Source organism: Streptopelia decaocto (genome assembly GCF_964273445.1).
Source record: "Streptopelia decaocto genome assembly, chromosome: 12".
Lineage (NCBI taxonomy): Eukaryota > Metazoa > Chordata > Aves > Columbiformes > Columbidae > Streptopelia > Streptopelia decaocto.
Genome location: NC_138667.1, coordinates 8,510,136 through 8,527,103, shown reverse-complemented (window position 1 = coordinate 8,527,103; position 16,968 = coordinate 8,510,136). Strand labels below are relative to the sequence as shown.

The 16,968-nt window shown below is 45.4% G+C and overlaps 1 protein-coding gene across 4 annotated transcripts in view; it reads right to left on the bottom strand.

The window, feature by feature from the left end:
• FAM13B (family with sequence similarity 13 member B) overlaps positions 1 to 2,613 on the bottom strand; it is a 46,302-nt gene extending 43,689 nt beyond the window's left edge. Inside the window, exon 1 of one of the 4 annotated variants that reach the window (XM_082063980.1) lies at positions 2,393 to 2,613. The gene's annotated coding sequence lies outside the window, so the exon portion shown is untranslated. The remainder of the gene's footprint in view (positions 1 to 2,392) is intronic. The other 3 variants (XM_082063977.1, XM_082063978.1, XM_082063976.1) reach the window with 3 other exon arrangements.
• Positions 2,614 to 16,968: the final 14,355 nt, after the last annotated feature.

Here is a 16,968-nt window from a genome sequence, read left to right as displayed (position 1 = left end):
ACATGGGGTTTTTTTGGTAGGGCTGATTTTTCAGCACCATAATCACCTTCTGAACTATGTTTACTAACTTTCCAGGGAGCAATGTGAAATTCTTCTATTCTCTGCCTCAATATAATTTTGACAAGAGACACAGAGCCTCTCTAATGAATAACTGATATATCAGTCACCGTAAAAACTGCATGACAAGTAACAAAACTCCCTCTTTCAGACCCCTTCATAGAGGATTTCATATTCCTTCAATTCTGTACCTCCTCCTCAGGTGTTTCAGATTTTTGTTTTGTGTGCTAACATGGCAGCAAAAAATAATCTGGTGTTACCCACAAAACAGAAGGACAAGCTGAAGGCATTCTCTTGCCAACATCACTTCCTCTTCCTTAGAGCTGCAGCTTCTTTTTTGGGGGGGAGGGAAAAAAAAAAAACAAAAACAAAACCACAAACAACAACAACAACAAAAAAAATCCAAACTAAATAATCGGACTTGGCAGGTTTTCCTCATTTTCTAATGAGCCTTCGAAGAGAGCATCACTGCTGAGCTATAAACGTTTGAGCAGATATCAAAAGGTTGAGTATTTGAAAAAGGCAAAACCACAAAAAGCCTTCAAACACAGAAATTCAGGGGTTTCACCAAACTTGACTAATGTCTGTTCCAAATGCAAGGAATATTTATTTGGCCTCACCTGCTTTTGCAAACATGCTGTTACGTACATTAGAAAGCAAAGTGTCACTGCTTGCACAGGTCTCCTATTATGAGCCGCTCAGGACAAACGTTAAATTAAGTCTCTTAATGAGCTGTCAGAAGGGCCTCCAATGTTACAAGCAGTGCATACAGCAAGAGCCCAGAGACTGAGCAGATAAAAACTATCATTTGCCGAACTCAGATGTTTTAACATAGTGTCATGTCAAAATTTGCAAGCATTAGAAATTATCAGGAGCCCCCCCAGTCAACTTCTTTAAATGTAGCCATGAAACACTCTACTTGACTGATTTTTCTAAAATAATAGTGTAAATTTCCAGGCTGATGCTTTGAAAATGTCGACATATTTGACTCATCATTATAATGTTGTCAAGACAAGGAAAGGATCCCTATGGTGCTAGACAACATAGGGATAAAGCAGATTTTAAAAAAGAGATTCTAAATACCTTCAAATCTATCCAACAAATTTACTAGCAATGAGCAGGAAAAAAAAAAACCAAAGAAACCAACCAAAAAAACCCACCAAATAGACTAATGAAACAACTGAATTTGAATCTGTTATCATATAGAACAAAGTAGCTTTTTTTTTTTTTTTTTTTTTAATGCTGGCAGATTAAACTGCACAAAGACAGAAAAACTTCCAACATTAATGCTAATCCAGTTGAACAATTTATTCCAAAGTCACATGCTAACTATTCCATGCCTGACGATACTCAGGAACATATATGCCTGAAAAAAACAAACAACTGTATAGAGTTTGGTATATTCAGTTTATTTTCTTTAAACAGGCAAGAGAGATCAGGTGATATTTCCTTTCTTCATTCATTACCTTTCCCCGCCCCTTCAGTCTGACAGCAGTAACAAATTTTGTAAAAATTCAAAATGCAGCCAGAACAAGGAACTCAAGAGTAAGTCATCTGTGTATTAAAAGTTCAAGTTGCACTGTTTGATTGCAGGGGTGGGTTGTTTCTTTTGGGCTTTATTTCAAGATGGCATGAAATACCCTAACACTGGAACATCTCACGTTAAAGCAAATTTTGGTAGCAAGGAGCATTTGCACTCAAATGTTTAAATCCCTCAGGGAGCTTCCAAGAACAATGGAAGCCCACACTGAGAGATTCCTCAGACGATACGTTTAGTCACAGGCTGGAGCATTAAGTCCATGAGCTAGAGCTCTTAATGCCAGCGTTGCCTTCGTATTCACAGAAGATTTAGTGACAACCCTTCTCTAACTTCTGGAAGCAACTTTGCTGGCAGGGAGCTGGCGGGCTGTCAGCGTGCCAAGCCCCAGGGCAGGGGGACAACGCTGATCCTCCGGGGGAGGAGGGAACGGGCTCGGCAGACAACTCCGCGGGAAGAGCCAAGAGATGCCTGCTGGCTGTCAGGGCTGCTCCGAGGTCCCATCGCCACCAGCGCAGCCTGGGGAACGCCCGCCCTGCTTGACAGCTCCCCCGGGAGGCTCTAGCAACTTCTGCACGGCGCAGCCCCGCGGCGCGCCCGGCTCCGCCACCACACGAGGAAGTTCCCGCGCCCCTTATCAGCGCAGCTCCCAGAAGGTTCCTGAAGGCTGACGCGACGCCCTCCCTCCCCCACAAGCCTCCTCTAACGGGGGCAGCCCGGCCCGGGCCGAGCCGCCGCCGTCCCCGCCGCAGAGGGGCGACCCCCGCCCGGCCCGCGCATGCGCCCCGCTCCCCTCACCGTTGCCGGGTGACTCGCCCTCCCCGCCGTCCTCAGCACCACCGGCAGCAGGTTCCTCCGCCTCTTCCTACCCCGGGGGCCGGCGCCGGCCTCTCCTCGCCGCTCCGCTCTCCTCGCAGGCCTCCCCCTCCCCCGTCGGCCGCCGCCGTCCCCGCCGTCCGCCGCGGCCTCCGCGCTGCCGACCCGGGCGCCGTCCGTCCCCGCAGCCGCTCCGTGGCTCGAGCGCGCCTGGGCGAGCGAGGGTCCCCAACGGTAGCGGCGCCGACTGGCGGAAGTGACGCGCTGACTGACAGGTGCAGCGCGCGCGCCCCCCTCCCTCGGGGTCACGTGCTGCGGGGAGGGGTCGCGGGCGGGGCGGGGCTAAGGGAGCCGGTTCCCGCCGGTGGCGGCCGCGCCCTCAGGGCGGCGGGACGGACTGCCGGGCTCGGTGAGGGGGCTGGCGGCTGGGGACAGCTGGGCGGGGTAGACCGGCCCGCCCTGGTTTGGGGCCACCGTCCGTTATGGCCCCGGGCTGCCCAGAGCCTCAACCACAGCGCACCCGACACAGGGATTCACTTCTTTTTTTCCTAACCCTACAGTGACTCAGCCGTCCGCCTCGGGCTCCGCGGTGCCCAGACTGTCCCCACCGCCGGCAGGGCCGCCCCACAGGCTCCTGCTCAGATCTGCATTTCTCAAAACCGCATTAAAACACTCCCCGTGCATTTCCAGAATTGGAAGCGTGAGGAGCGATCGCTCCCAAAGATTTCCCAGGCGCGTGCCAGAAGCGACCCGGCGCCCTTAGGGGACAGAGAGCTAATGCGATTTGAAATACGAAATTTAGCACCCTTAAACCGAGTTAGCACGGGCAAATGACGAGATGCGAGCTCAGAGCAGAAGTGCCAGCGCCGAGCCCGACCCTGCGGTGCCCACATGCCACGTTGGAACCGCAGCCGCGATTGCTGCCAGCAGCCCGGGAGGGGGGTTCATAAAGCATTCACTAACCACATCTAAATCCCCTTAAAAATCCTCTCAGGGAAAGCTTTCCTTCCATGAAAAACTGACAGAGATTATACAAAAGAAAAAAAGAAAAAATATATATACATATACATATATATATATATATATATATAGGATGGGATTAATTGAAAATTCTACATTGCCAATAGCTGGGAGGGTTTTGTTTCAGGTGTTCCAATATGGATTCTAAATTTTATCTAGAGGTACGCTTATAAGACTCAAGAGGTTTTACATTTAGAATCCAAAGAAAGGAAAGTCACAATCGCACAGTAAATTAGCCTGGTTTTAATCGGATCTGAAATTATATTCTCCTGCTAGAAGATTTTGTGTCACTAGGAATACAATAAAGTATGTAGGGTCAGGGAAAATGACCTCTCAGGAGGTCTGTATTTGCTGTCATTCTGCTTCCACAGCAGATTTCTCTTGAACAGTTAATAAAATTTCCTCTCCTCAGGATGAGGTTTCCAAATTTGTATTTTGTATACATAGCTGTGTTTTTTCTGATTCATTTAGCCTCATCAACAACAATAAAGATACTGAATCAGAACAAGCTGGCAATTCTGTTGATGAAACATGGGAGAGAGCGGACTCCAGCTGGCTCTTCAGCAAATATATTGGCCAGTTGACAGGAATAAAACGGCAAGAAACCTGACACAGAAAACACGAGTGGCAAGAGGAGACAGACAGCAGAGGCAGGTAAGCAGGCAGGGGCTGCACAGCGCCTGTTTGCTGGTTTTTGAGTCCAAGACAGTGTCTTCCCTCCTCTGAACTGGCTCTGAGAACACCATTTTGTGCCAGTTTAACCTACCTCCTTTCACACGCTTCCAGCGCTCCTTGCAGGGGGCAGACATATGCAGTTCCAGGCTGCCATTTCAGTCTTTTCTGCTCACTTTGTGTGCTCGCTGCCTATTTCTGAAAGGTTGAGGAGAACCTGAGAGTCCTGGTGCTTGAGCCACTTTTCCTAAGATGGCAAATATAGAGGGAAGGGAGGCTGCATGGTTACACCTCCAAAATACAGCTGTGGAAGGCATCTGCCTCTCAGATTGCTGCTAAAGATTACCATGGAGCGATGCAGTAGCTGTCCCCATCTGTTTCAGGGCACAACTCAAATTTTGCGGTAGCATTTTGTAACTCTCCCACTTAGTACACAGACTGCTGCACAGCTTGGACACCCAGCCTGGTTTTGGTGGTCTGGACAGGACAGCGTGGAGCTCACACAGGCTTGTTAACCCCCTCCCAATCCACAGGCGCACGCAGAGCAGCCCCAGCACGAGCGTGGCTGCAGTCCCACAGCGTGACATAGACTGTCACCCGCCCATCAGGACATGTGACGATGCGCAGAGTTGGTGACAAGGCTGCAGCATGTGGCTCCTCACAAGAAGGACCCATTCCCCAGCTGCTACACAGCTCCAGGAGCTTGGCAGATGTGTCCGGTCAGCATCTAGCTCCTGACACTGAAGAGCCAGGGTGCCATGATATCCCCATCTCATCAGTAAATCCATGTCCAAGACCACACCACGAGGACCATGTCCATGGCCACTTCTGTAGCTCCGTGTGTTAGCTTTCAAGTCCAGTTAAGTTGCTCAGTCTAGCAGTTTTGCGGAGATTCAGCTACTAGGTGCTCACAAAGTAACTCAGTAGATCTGAAAAGATTACTAGTGTAATTCTCTTGTTTTCAGGAAGAGCTATTAATGAGCACAAGTCATTATCAGCAGTATATGTCGCAGAAGAACTGGAGCCATGCTTCCTTCGTGGGTACCCAATGTCAGTCCTGACCTATTATGACTTCAGAATAAATATTCTCTGAACACTTTAGTTTCCAATTAAGTCTAGTTCCAGCAACAGCCCTGCGTTACTCCTCCTCAGAAATTGAAGCAAATGAAAGAATAATAGCTCTGTCCCAACTGTCCTCACTGCTGTACAAAGCCTAGTACAAACCGAGCTAGAATATTCCAGAACTTAAATCAGTTTTGCAATGCCATCAAATCCCTGGAAGGTTGATAGCCTGCCATCCAACTCTTTACCCTCATACTGCGTCATTATCTTACTAGAAGGAAACAGAAATCTGATGCACAGCAAAGCAAGATACTGTCTGCTGTAATACCTGAATGTTACATGCCAACTTTTTATACTTGGAGGGGAAATTATCTATGCATCAACAAAGTATTTCCTTTTGGTTTTAATTGTCCATCCACCAAAAAAAAACCATACATATATATATATATATATATATATATATACTCTCCAGGGCTTGGAAGTACTCGATTTTTGTCTTGGATGTATCCTATTGATATCTTGCAAAAATATTGACAAACATGATTCCTTTCAACACCAAAGAAGAATTAGTAAACTTTCCAGCTAGTTGCTCTGCAAGATGCTTTCCTTTACTGCGTATTTCATCCAGAAACAGAGACGTGTCCCCATACTGAGACTTTACTTTGTTCCTCTTTTCTGGCATTCTAGAATTTTGTTTCAGGGTGCCCAGCACAAGACACTTGGCCATGTTGGACACTCATGACTCTCCATGGAGGCTCTTGAATCAGCAAGTATCCAGGCCTGACTCACTGTCTGAAAGGGCACCTAAGAATCAAAGTCCGTTTTTAAAGCTTCACAATGCTCAAGCAAACAGGTGAAGGAATCTATTCTAGAAACAGAAACTCCAGCACAGAGAAACACATTCACCTTTTCAAAGACTGTCTGCCATTAGTAGGCACAGATGTAAGGATTTTTTAAACTTAATTCAATATCAAAGGCACATGTTCTGTGTAAATGTCAGACATTTTTACTTGTTTTTCTACTAGATTACTGTGGTTAAAATAAACATTTACAACATCAGATTTTTTTCCTGCCTTTGCATACTTTTTGGATCTGAATCTTGGTTTTAGAAGATGTCTTTAAAGTATAGATCTAGGAATATGGGGCAAATGTGGCTTTTCAGGCTTGTTCACATTTTAATTGCATGGTCGCAGACTTAACAGGAAAGAATTCTTCCCTTGTTGAAATTCAAGACATTGAAAGGTTAATTCAATCTTCTCAGTTCCATTTCCTTCCTTCTGTTCTCCTTCCCACACTTCCTCCCCCCATCTGTAGACAGCCGAGTTATTTGGATTTTATGCAAGCTAGTATTCATCCAAAGGGAAAAATCATTCAACATATGCATCAGACAAGAGAAAATGACAATATTGCACACTTTGGTATTTCACTTATTTCTTGCTTTTCTCTGCATTCACCAGTTTGGGCTGTGGACAGACACGAACTCATGCCCCAGAGCTCGTTTCCACTGAAAAGTCAACTTAAACTAAAGCTTGAATGCCCCCATCTCTTTTGAATTCCCCTTCTTTGCACTCACAAGGGTCTGTGCTTGAGCTGCTGTGGTGCTTTTACCCTGCGTTGGGAAGAGGCTGCAGTTCGTTCAAGTTAGCACAATTTTTCTGCTGCCAACACAATCACTCTCTGCTGCTCCTGTGTTATTTCATGGTGTGGTCACTCGTGCTCAAAGTACTGTAACCCCAGAGGAGTCAGTTTGGGTGTGCAGAGCTCAGGTTAACCCTGTTATGAAGACATAGCCTTAGTAAGGCTGCAGCTGATTTCTGCACTTTATATAGATTTGCAAGAAAAAAAGACATAAAATCAGTCATTGAAAACATTCTTTAATTCAGTCAGGTTCTGAAGAGATAGCTGTTCACTTCAGACGTTGTGAGAGGTGAAGGGTCTTTTTTTTTCATACATTTGAAAGAAAACAGGATTTAACATAATACACTTACTTTTGAACAGAGAAGTTAACAAATATGGAACTTACTGATTACCACTTTCTTACATAATTGTTGACCTTGTACACAGCGTATAATACCTATGGGTTTGGCTTACTCTGTATAACAAGCTTATGAAATTGGAAAATGGTTTTTTGAAAAGATGATGTATGAATCCCTTCAAGTAGAATACACGTTTTTATTCTGGAATTGCTCACAGAGATCAGCTAGAGAAGACCCTTGGTTGCCTGGTCTGTTCCTCTGCTTCAGCAGCCTCATTTTCTTAAGCAGCTGAAAAACTTCAGGGTTTATCTTCTTTTCCCAAAAACATAAAACATACTTAGGCTGCCAGGAGGTCCCAGGCTATTGAAAGTGGAATGATTTGGCAACACAAAGAGAAGTGCTGGTTAGGCACCCATCAAAACCACATCCACAGCTCTGTGTCCCAAAAGCCAAAGATACCACACCTCCTTGTCTACCCCAGCGCAACAGGGATTGTAACAACAGACGCACCTATTGTCCTTTTTCCTCTGGACAAAAAGAAAATCTGAAGTTGATATCAACTTAGTAGGTCTCTACATTTCATTATCTTTGATTATCTTATCTTGGATTATATTGGTTATCTATTTGCTGCACACTGGGTGCCACCATTTGATCTTCATAAGGAATGGTCATTTTCCTTTTGTTTAAAGCAAAGAGAGTGAGAAATCCAGCAGTGGATTGTTTCATTCCAGGGCAGACAGCTGCACTGAGAAGAGCCACATTGGAGCACACTCCCAACACTCATCCAAAACTTACTCTTTCCTTAAGACCTGCTGCTTGCAAGAGATACTTTTGTCCAGAGACAGATAAAAAGACTGTTAGCAACGACTCCAAGTCATGCCAAAGTAGTGTTTCTAGACCAGTATTCATCGCAAACTGTCATGTGCTCTGTAGCATATCAACTAATGTGACTAACACATCACATGCTCCTTTCCCCACCCTGTCTCTGGGATGCGCATGGACATTTTTTATTCTTTTTTTTCCTCTGTAATAATGCACACACGTGTCCACATTTGCTAGGAAAGGCCAGGCCAAAGCCAAATACTTTATGCTAGAAGACACACTTTTGGGTAAGTTCTCAAGACAAGAATCTCCATCTGGTTAAACTTTTAAAAATTCACCCCCATACTGAGTTTTATAAGACCAAAAAAAGAGGGAGAGAGAAAATTTCCACTCCCACTAGCTTATGTTTTCTCTTTTTGCTCTTTGGTGAAATGGGGCTCCTAGTATAGACTGTCTGAACTCCGGAGCTATTTGGAAAACATGGGATTGGAAAAAATAACCCAAGCAGAAGGACTGTCTACAACTAGCTTCTCCGCTCCCCTCATCGTTTGTATACACCTACCCTTAAGGCTCAACGGTCTCAATAAGGGAAATGAAACACCTTCGGTAATGATAAAGCACACAGTAGAAGACAAGTATTGAGTATTCACACACCGGCAGCGCAGCGCTACAGCTGCCATCCTGCCAAAGAGGGATCGCTGCCTTCCTCACACCCTCAGGATTCATTGTCTTTTAGCCTGGGAACCTGTCTCTGTTCCCAAACATGGATATTTTTTTTGGCAGCAAGATGGAACAAAAGGCACAAAGAGGACTAAGAAAACCCTTTCAGTGAAGCTGTAGTCTTTGTTTTTTAATTTTTTGTTCCTTCCCCTAAGAATGGGAAACCTTCTAAGGATGGCTTATAACATGCCCAATCCTACCACCTTTCTGGAAGGTGCTCAATGCTCATAGGGACCTAAAGGAATTAGGGTGTTTGCAGATTCCAGCCCAGCTTTTGACCTTGAAAAAATTAATCCCTTACCTTTAGCACCAAAAATACCACAACATTTTGGAAATGAAATCACTGTTAAATTTGAGTGGGTGTGTTATTTCGAGACAGCACTAATGTGATTATAAAATCAGTTGTGTCAGCTTATTGGCTCAGCTACAGACACTGATCTGCTCCAGCATCTGTTCCTCTAACCGGCTGCTCACATTAGGGTGCTTTGTCCCTTATCCCTCCTCAGCTCCGTAGAGAAATAGATGCGATCTTATCCCCACTGATGCACCAAAAAGAAATAAATCCCTTTTCTTTGCAGCAGCCCACCTAGACTCCATGAAACTTAGCATTTCCAGAGCACCTCCTGTGCCAAACATGAGCACAACGTCCCCCAAGTCCATGAAGGCTATGCCCTTTTATATATATATATATATGTATGTATGTATAATATGTCCCTGCAGCCCCAGCAGGCTGGGCTCACTGCTTCCAACTGACAACAGCCAAGGGAAAAGCCGAGTGGCAGCAGGCTCCAGACCTCCCAGCCTCACTCTTCAGACTCCCCTCTGAATTTTCCTTTGAACTTGAGCTCCCTTTAAACATTTCCTCTCACCTATTACTCCATCCTGGTAGCAAGTATTTGTTTTCCTGGGTTTCTCTGTGGGTGTCTGACAGACGCCCGTGGTTGTGCTGTCAGGCACACTTTAATGCTGTTGGTGACTCACTGGTATCCGAGGTGTCAGTCCTGGCAGGTTTGACTCAGCCTTTCATCCTTTGGCAGCAGACTGAAATAAAATTCAATTTCCATTGTATCCGAGGTAGCTTTTCAGGCACAACTTTACCAATATTGGCTTTCCATACTTTAGGTGTATAGGATCTGTAATGATCAAATAGTTTGCTCTGCTGGCTTACTGGTTTTCCCCATTCCCATATGCTGGATCATTCAGCTCCTGCTGTGCACCTCAAACACTGTTGGGGTTCATTGCTACCACAGTCATCCTAAGGCCCAGTAACTGCCATGTTCCTCTTACTTAAGGTGGTGACTGAAATCCTGCCCTTAAAAACCTATTAAATAACTGCTTTGCTGCTCATAGAGCAAAAATATATCAGTTCCCAGTGAAATCAAAAGGCATCTGAGTAAAATATCACTGACCCATCTTTCCCTCCTGTAAACAGCCCCAACGCGGTGTGCAGTGCCCTCAGGCCACACTCCAGATGTTCCGTATGAAAACTGCTTGTGGCTGTCTGTCCTGCATGGAGTGTAAACATGAGGCTTGAATCCAACATGAGCCGCATTTGACCACAGTACTGTATTTAGAAAATACAGAAACTTAACAGACACTTTATGCAATGGTCAAATTGTTCGTTATGGAGATGATTATCTACTGACTTCAACTGAGAGAACACGTAATTTCTCATCATTATGTTATGTGTTGCACCTTCCTCGGAAATCCAGCCTCATATCAATTAAAGACCTGGTCATCTTCAGCCTAGAAGCCCAAACAATCCATCCCAAACTGGTTTTAATGCTAGGTCTGCCAATAAATCAGACAATTAAAATGGTGGTGGTGAAATAACAAGCATGCCCATCATGTCTTAGCATGTTTAGAAAAGCCTGAGCTCTGTTGTGAATGCCAGGGGCCAAGCCCGTGACTGTACAGAGAAAGCAAGAAGAAAGATTCTTCTGCTTTGCTGCCCTGAACACTTTGTTTGCCCTCTACATCTGAGAGAACTTGTGCCAATCTAAAAGTTTAAGAGCTTTTCCCCTTATAATATCTCTTCATTATAAGAATTCTAATTGTTACTTGTGAAAATGGACATATGTTTAACAAACAAACTCACGAACTGCCTGCATTCATTAATCATTCAGATAGCATTTTAAAATCTTTTCTGATCTTCTAAATCTTGTGTCCAGCCTAACAAGAAGAGGTTAATGCTTTCTTTTTAAACAGAAACTAAGACTGTTCAGTGCCAAATCTCAGCTACAGCTTACACCAAATATTCACCCAGCAGCCGCCTTCCTGCTTATTCCCAGGGGTTTTCAGTCAAGAGCACAGCTTTCTATTTTTGACAATTGGTTGGAGTAAGGGGATGGAAGCAAGGAAACATTCCTGATGCTAAATATGACTGGTACACAAACTAATGTCGCATGGGCAGTCAGTGCAGACACAGAGATAACTGAGCCAGTCTGCACAAGTCAACTGAGCTTTTAGCATAACGAAAATGCAGCTACATTAGTGCCAGGACAATTTTAGGTCCCGAAGCAGCACAGCCAGGTTTGCACAGAGCTGAGCTCAGTGGGACCCAGATGATCTCTTTGCAGCTCCAGCTGAGCAGCGTTGTGCAGGTTTTTCCACCTCTGCAGGTTTCCATTCTCCTTTATCTCAAATACCACAGACACGGCTACATAAAAAAATGTTCTTGGAGTGTTGTTTGCCACGGTATGCAGCAAGCCCTGCACTCTCCAAAGATACAGAGAATGGGATGGATAAAGGAAGGAATCACTGGGTGGAAAAAAACCACTATTTCTGGATGCTAATGAGTAAAGATAATTTGTTTTTTTACTGCATTTGTGTTCATTATTTTAAATACACTTTGGAAGAAGTCCTTAAGATACCTCAGTTTTCTCCATGCACACACAAACTCAAACCCACTCTACCTAAGACTGGATTTTAGGAAAAAATTCTTTGCGGAAAGGGTTGTACAGCACTTGAACAGGCTGCCCAGGGCAGTGGTGGAGTCACTATCTCTGGAGGGGTTTAGAAGACGCGGAGATGAGGCTCTTAGGGACATGGTTTAGTGCTAGATGTAGGTTATGGTTGTACTCGATTATCTTGAGGGTCCTCTTCCAACCAAAATGATTCTATTCCAACAGAAATACCCACAGCACCTTCTCAGGGCTCTCAGTCAGCTGCGAGACATTTCCATCTCCCTGAGCTCATCGTCCAGGCTCCCTCTATAGTCAGCAGAGAAACTCAGATGCTCTGAGGGTACAATTAATTTTATCCCAATTTAGTTGACTCCCTATTGACTATCATGGGGTCTAGACAAGTAATTCAGATGCAGACATCCAAAGTTACACAAGAGGAAACCCACCATATCTAGGAGGATGCACACAGCCCTTCCTTCCCAAACCCAGGAGCTTTGAAAAATGAGTCCCCCAGTAATTTTGTGCTGCACAACAGGAAGCACAGCTGGGGCCATGTCACATCGCAGGTGTGTCCACAGCCCTCGGGAGCAGCGGATTCCAGGAGGTGGCTACAGGTAGTCCCCACATCTAATACAAAGTGTTTCTTGCAAATACATGCAAGAGCTGTTAGTCATTTTAAAGGTTTTTACTGAAATTCATGGAATCATCAGATAATTTTGTTTGGGAAAGAGCTTTGAGATCACCAAGTCCAACTGTTAAGCTAACGTGGTCAAGTCCACCTGTAACGCATGTCCCTAAGAGCCTCATCTACACATCTTTTAGATACCTCCAGGGATGGCAGTACCACCACTGCTCTGGGCAGTCTGTTCCAATACCTGACAACCCTTTCCATGAAGAATTTTTTCCTAATATCCAATCTAAACCTCTACTGGCTCAGCTTGAGGCCATTTCTTCTTATCACTTGTTAGTTGGCAGACGAGACCAACCCTCCATGCTCCAACCTCCTTTCAGGTAGTTCAGAGATCAGAAGGTCTCCCCTCAGCTCCTGTTCTCCAGCTGAACCCCCAGGTCCCTCAGCCGCTCCCATCACACTCGTGCTCCAGCCCCTTCCCCAGCTCCGTTCCCTTCTCTCAACTCACTCCAGCACCTCAAGGTTTTTCTTGTCATGAGGGACCAAAACTGCCCCCAGGATTTGAGATGCGGCCTCACCAGTGCCCAGTTCAGGGCATGGTCACAGCCCTGGTCCTGTCGGCCATGCTATTTGTGCTAATTACATCGCTCAGCACCCACAACACATTCTCCCGTCACTGCAACTGCAGAGGTTCCCTGTGAGAAAGCCCCGTGTGGCGCACGCCATGGGGACGGGTGGAACACAGGAACAGGCAAACGCGGCTTCTGGCGAAGTGCAGGCAGGAAGGTCGGCTGTGGACAGCTGCCCCGGCCCACGGAGCCACACACCGCCGGGCTGAGGGACACACCAGTGAGCAGGGCTGTAGCTGCCAAAACGGGAGCGAATGAAGAATTTATTGTGGTTTCTTTCAGGACACACTCCCCGATGCCAGTGTGATGCTCAGGCCGGGCTTATCTCGGATTTGGCTCTGGATGGCGGCAATCGTTCCTGGGCTGGGCTCAGAGCCCTCTAGAGCTCCCAGCCCATGTTCTGCCGGCCTGGGTGGGTGGGGGACGATCCCCAGGCACTTTGCTAAATGCACCGAAAATCTCCCCACAAACTGATCTGGCAGCAGCATCCTCTTGAGTGAACTCCAAACCTCACCTTAACTTCAAACCTCAGCATGGTGAAAGAAGGGCAGGAATGGAAACTTAAGTATTAATGTCTTGGTAGATGAGGAGGGGGAAAAAAATATTAGGATATATTTTGGCAGTTTTCCACATCAGTTTTCCCATTTCCCTCCCTCGTGCACTTTCTGCAGCAGCAATCTCTCCTTTCCCGAAATGCCGAGCAATCCCAGTACTAAACTAATCAATATTAATAGCGATGGGCTGGGGCGGGGGGAGGAGAGGAGGGATTACCCTGACCTTTTTCAACTCACACTGCCTCAGACAGCCACCAAGCAGCTGAGGAGGGAGCAGCCAGACGGTAAAGCCATGTGGTTTTAGTAGCTTTTCTTTTTAATATTTTCTTTTTTTTTGCTGGGAATATTTACTTCTGTTGTCTCAGTGCAGATAGCAATGAAATCTGATTGTCTTCAGGAAGGAAAAAAATATAATTATATCAGCCATCTCTGGTCCAAACCTCGCCTTGACGGGAAACTCCACTGAAATAAGGGGAGTAACGCCCAGGCTGGATTTTAACTTGAATTTCTATTATAAACAGGAATTGGATTAGGGAATTTTTGACAGGTGAATTGTTGAATGCCTGTGTGCTTTGTTGATTTCTCTTATAATAGAATATAATCAAACCCGTTGAGCCTGCGACTTGGATATTGAGTGCGAGAGCAAACAAAGGGCTGGGTGAACCGGTCCTCTATTGTTAAGTACAAGTGTCCACAGCAGCTCATCCAGATACAGGGGTATGTACGCACTCAGGACAGGGAGCTCAGAATTAAAGACAAATCCTATTAATTAAAACAAAATCATGATTGAAGCTCTTTGTTCATATTGAATTTGGGGTTTATTGTACATGTTCTGGTTAGCAGCGTTCCTGAAAATAGAGGCTTATTAGAGGATTATTGGCAATTAATGCATTGTCTTTTCTTTACTGAGATATTCTTGCTTCCATGTGCAAAATATGATTTTTTAGAAATTGAGTCTGAAAAACCCAGATAAATGTCTATTTATGCCTTTCTTGTTCATTCTGAAAGATCCAAGCTTCAGGGAGAGGTCCCAGACTGAGGTGTTAGATTTGGGGGGGTTTTTTGAATAAACATTTTGATGGTATTTTCATATTTTTTCTTCCAAGCAGAAAATGCTTTGCAGATGGCTGAAATCACAGCACTAGCTGATGAAGCCACGGGTGTGTTTTTCCTTTCTTTGTCAGGACCCATCATGTCCGACAAACCAGATTTTGCAGAAATTGAAACATTTGACAAAACCAAGCTGAAGAAGACAGAAACCAGAGAGAAAAATCCATTGCCCACTAAAGAAAGTAAGTGCTTAGGAGGCTATTTCAACTAAATCTGCATTGCAGTTCATATGCAAAATGAATACTAATCATAGGATTACAGGCTCAAACTCATCCCTGACTTTAACTGGGGATAATACTAAGACTTGTACTCTGTGCTGGGCTTCCAAAGATATGAGGAGTTCTAACCGATGGTGCGTTTTGTCTGAAGAATCCTTTCTGATGAGATTGCTCTTGCTTCTGCTAAAAGCAAGACCAGTTTTGCCGCTGGCTGCAGGTGACAGGATCAAACAGTTTGTAATTACCATGTTACTGGCCTCTTTGGAGGCACAGACGTGCAGGGAACCCTGGCACATCCCTGCCAGCATCCCCAGAAGGTGCCTGGGCTTGGGATGCAACGTGTTATGAGGAAGATGAGCTGCTGCCCCCCTCTGGTACCTGCTGTCAGCCCTGGCCAGGAGAGCTCCGGGCACCTTCTCTGGGAATAAGGCCGCAAGAGAAACCCATCATCCTCCTCACCTAACAGGCAATCTTCCTTAGCAAAGTGCCCCTGGGCCTTTCTTGTGCAAGGTCATCTCCCATACACACGCTGTGCACAAGCAGCCAGGTGAGGGTTGCGATTCACATCCAAATTTGGATGTCAAAACAGCATTTCTCTGCATTTGGACCAGACATTGTGAGTGGTTTCCTTCAGAAGAGTCTCATTAACCACTTCAGATGTGTCAGTACTGGTAGCCGTGGATACACGCTGTCCCTCAACATAAGATGCTTGGTTTTTTCCCTGTTTTATTATCCGTACCAACGCTAAAGCTGTAAAAACAAGGAGATATGCACATCATGAGCTGCTCCCTACTAGCTATGCAGACCTGGGAACGGGTTGGCATTTTGAGAGTGGCCAAAGAAAGCAAGTGGGGACTTACCCTCCCTGGCTTTAAGAATGGCCATAGAAATCTGTATCCTGCAGGATCATTATAATGTTTATTGATGATGTTTTTCTTTCCTTTGTTTCTCTGGCAGCTATCGAACAGGAAAAGCAAAGTGAAAGTACAGCCTGATAGTAAAATTGAAGATGTGGCTGCTGCTTCTTCAGTGGGGTTTTGGATTCCAAGTTTTGTTGTTTTGTTCTGTTCCCCCTCATCCCATGTTTGTGTCCCATTTATTTTAGCGAACATTTGCTCCTTAATGTTCCCCAGGGAAGAAGTTTGGTTTGTGTTTGTTGAACAAGATACCATGTATTTGTATTCTTAAAACTGTAATTCCAAGTTCTGTATCAACCCCATTACTTGCCAAAATCAGCAATTTGCAGAATAATTGTTTTTCTAAACCTCACAATAAACAGGTCTCTTCTGATCAGCTGTCTTTGAGCCTTGCAGAAACAGGGTTTACACCACAACTCTTACTGGCATCTTTCTCACTCTGCATTGCCGCAGCATCTAGAGGTCACAGCCAGGTTGGGAAGAGTTACCCCAGTCCCCCAGGGTCCCCCTGGCCGCACACAGCCCCTCTCCATCAGCCCCCAGGTACCCCCGACTGCCTTCGCAGCAGCTTGGAGACTTCACTCCCTTTCCCTGGCTCGCTCGAAAGAGTGTTTCACGGGAGCTCTGAGGGACAAATGTTGCATGCTAATAGCTCCCAAGCTTTTAAACCCCCAGCTTGACAACAGACGTGAATTAGATAGGAAGCTGCTAGCCTGCTTCAGTCCTGTCCAACAGTAGGTTAGAGGTCTCACAGAAAGTACCAGCTTACAAATTCCACACAAAATTGGTGGCTGGGCTGAGGAAATACTTAAATTAACATTCTAGATAGGAGAAGGACTGCAGCATCTTCTCCACAGCTTTTTTCTCTCTTTAGCCTGCGGAGATCTGATCAACCTTGGGACAACCACAGCACGCACAGCCTTTGACCCACCTGATATCAAGCAATATAGGAATCTGGAAAGGTATTCAGGGGGCAGAAAGAAAATAAAACATTATTGCACTGATTTTCGGGGATGAGAGATCTTCAGCAGCACAGGGGTGTAGGACACAAACCTTCAAATCAAGCAAGGTCTCCCTAAATCTCCATTACTGGTGGTGCAATAACATTCTCACTGGTCTGCAAAGAGCTTGGCAAAAATAGACTCTGGTACCAGCTCAGGCAACTCTCAATTACACAGTATCACATTATCTCTGGAATTAATTTGCAATTATATTAGGAAAACAAGTGCTTACTCTGGGAAGATGAACTGCTGTCCCTGGAGCTTCAGTTTGATTCTACTTGCGCTGGGATACAGGAATAATTCTGTGTACTTTGACAGGG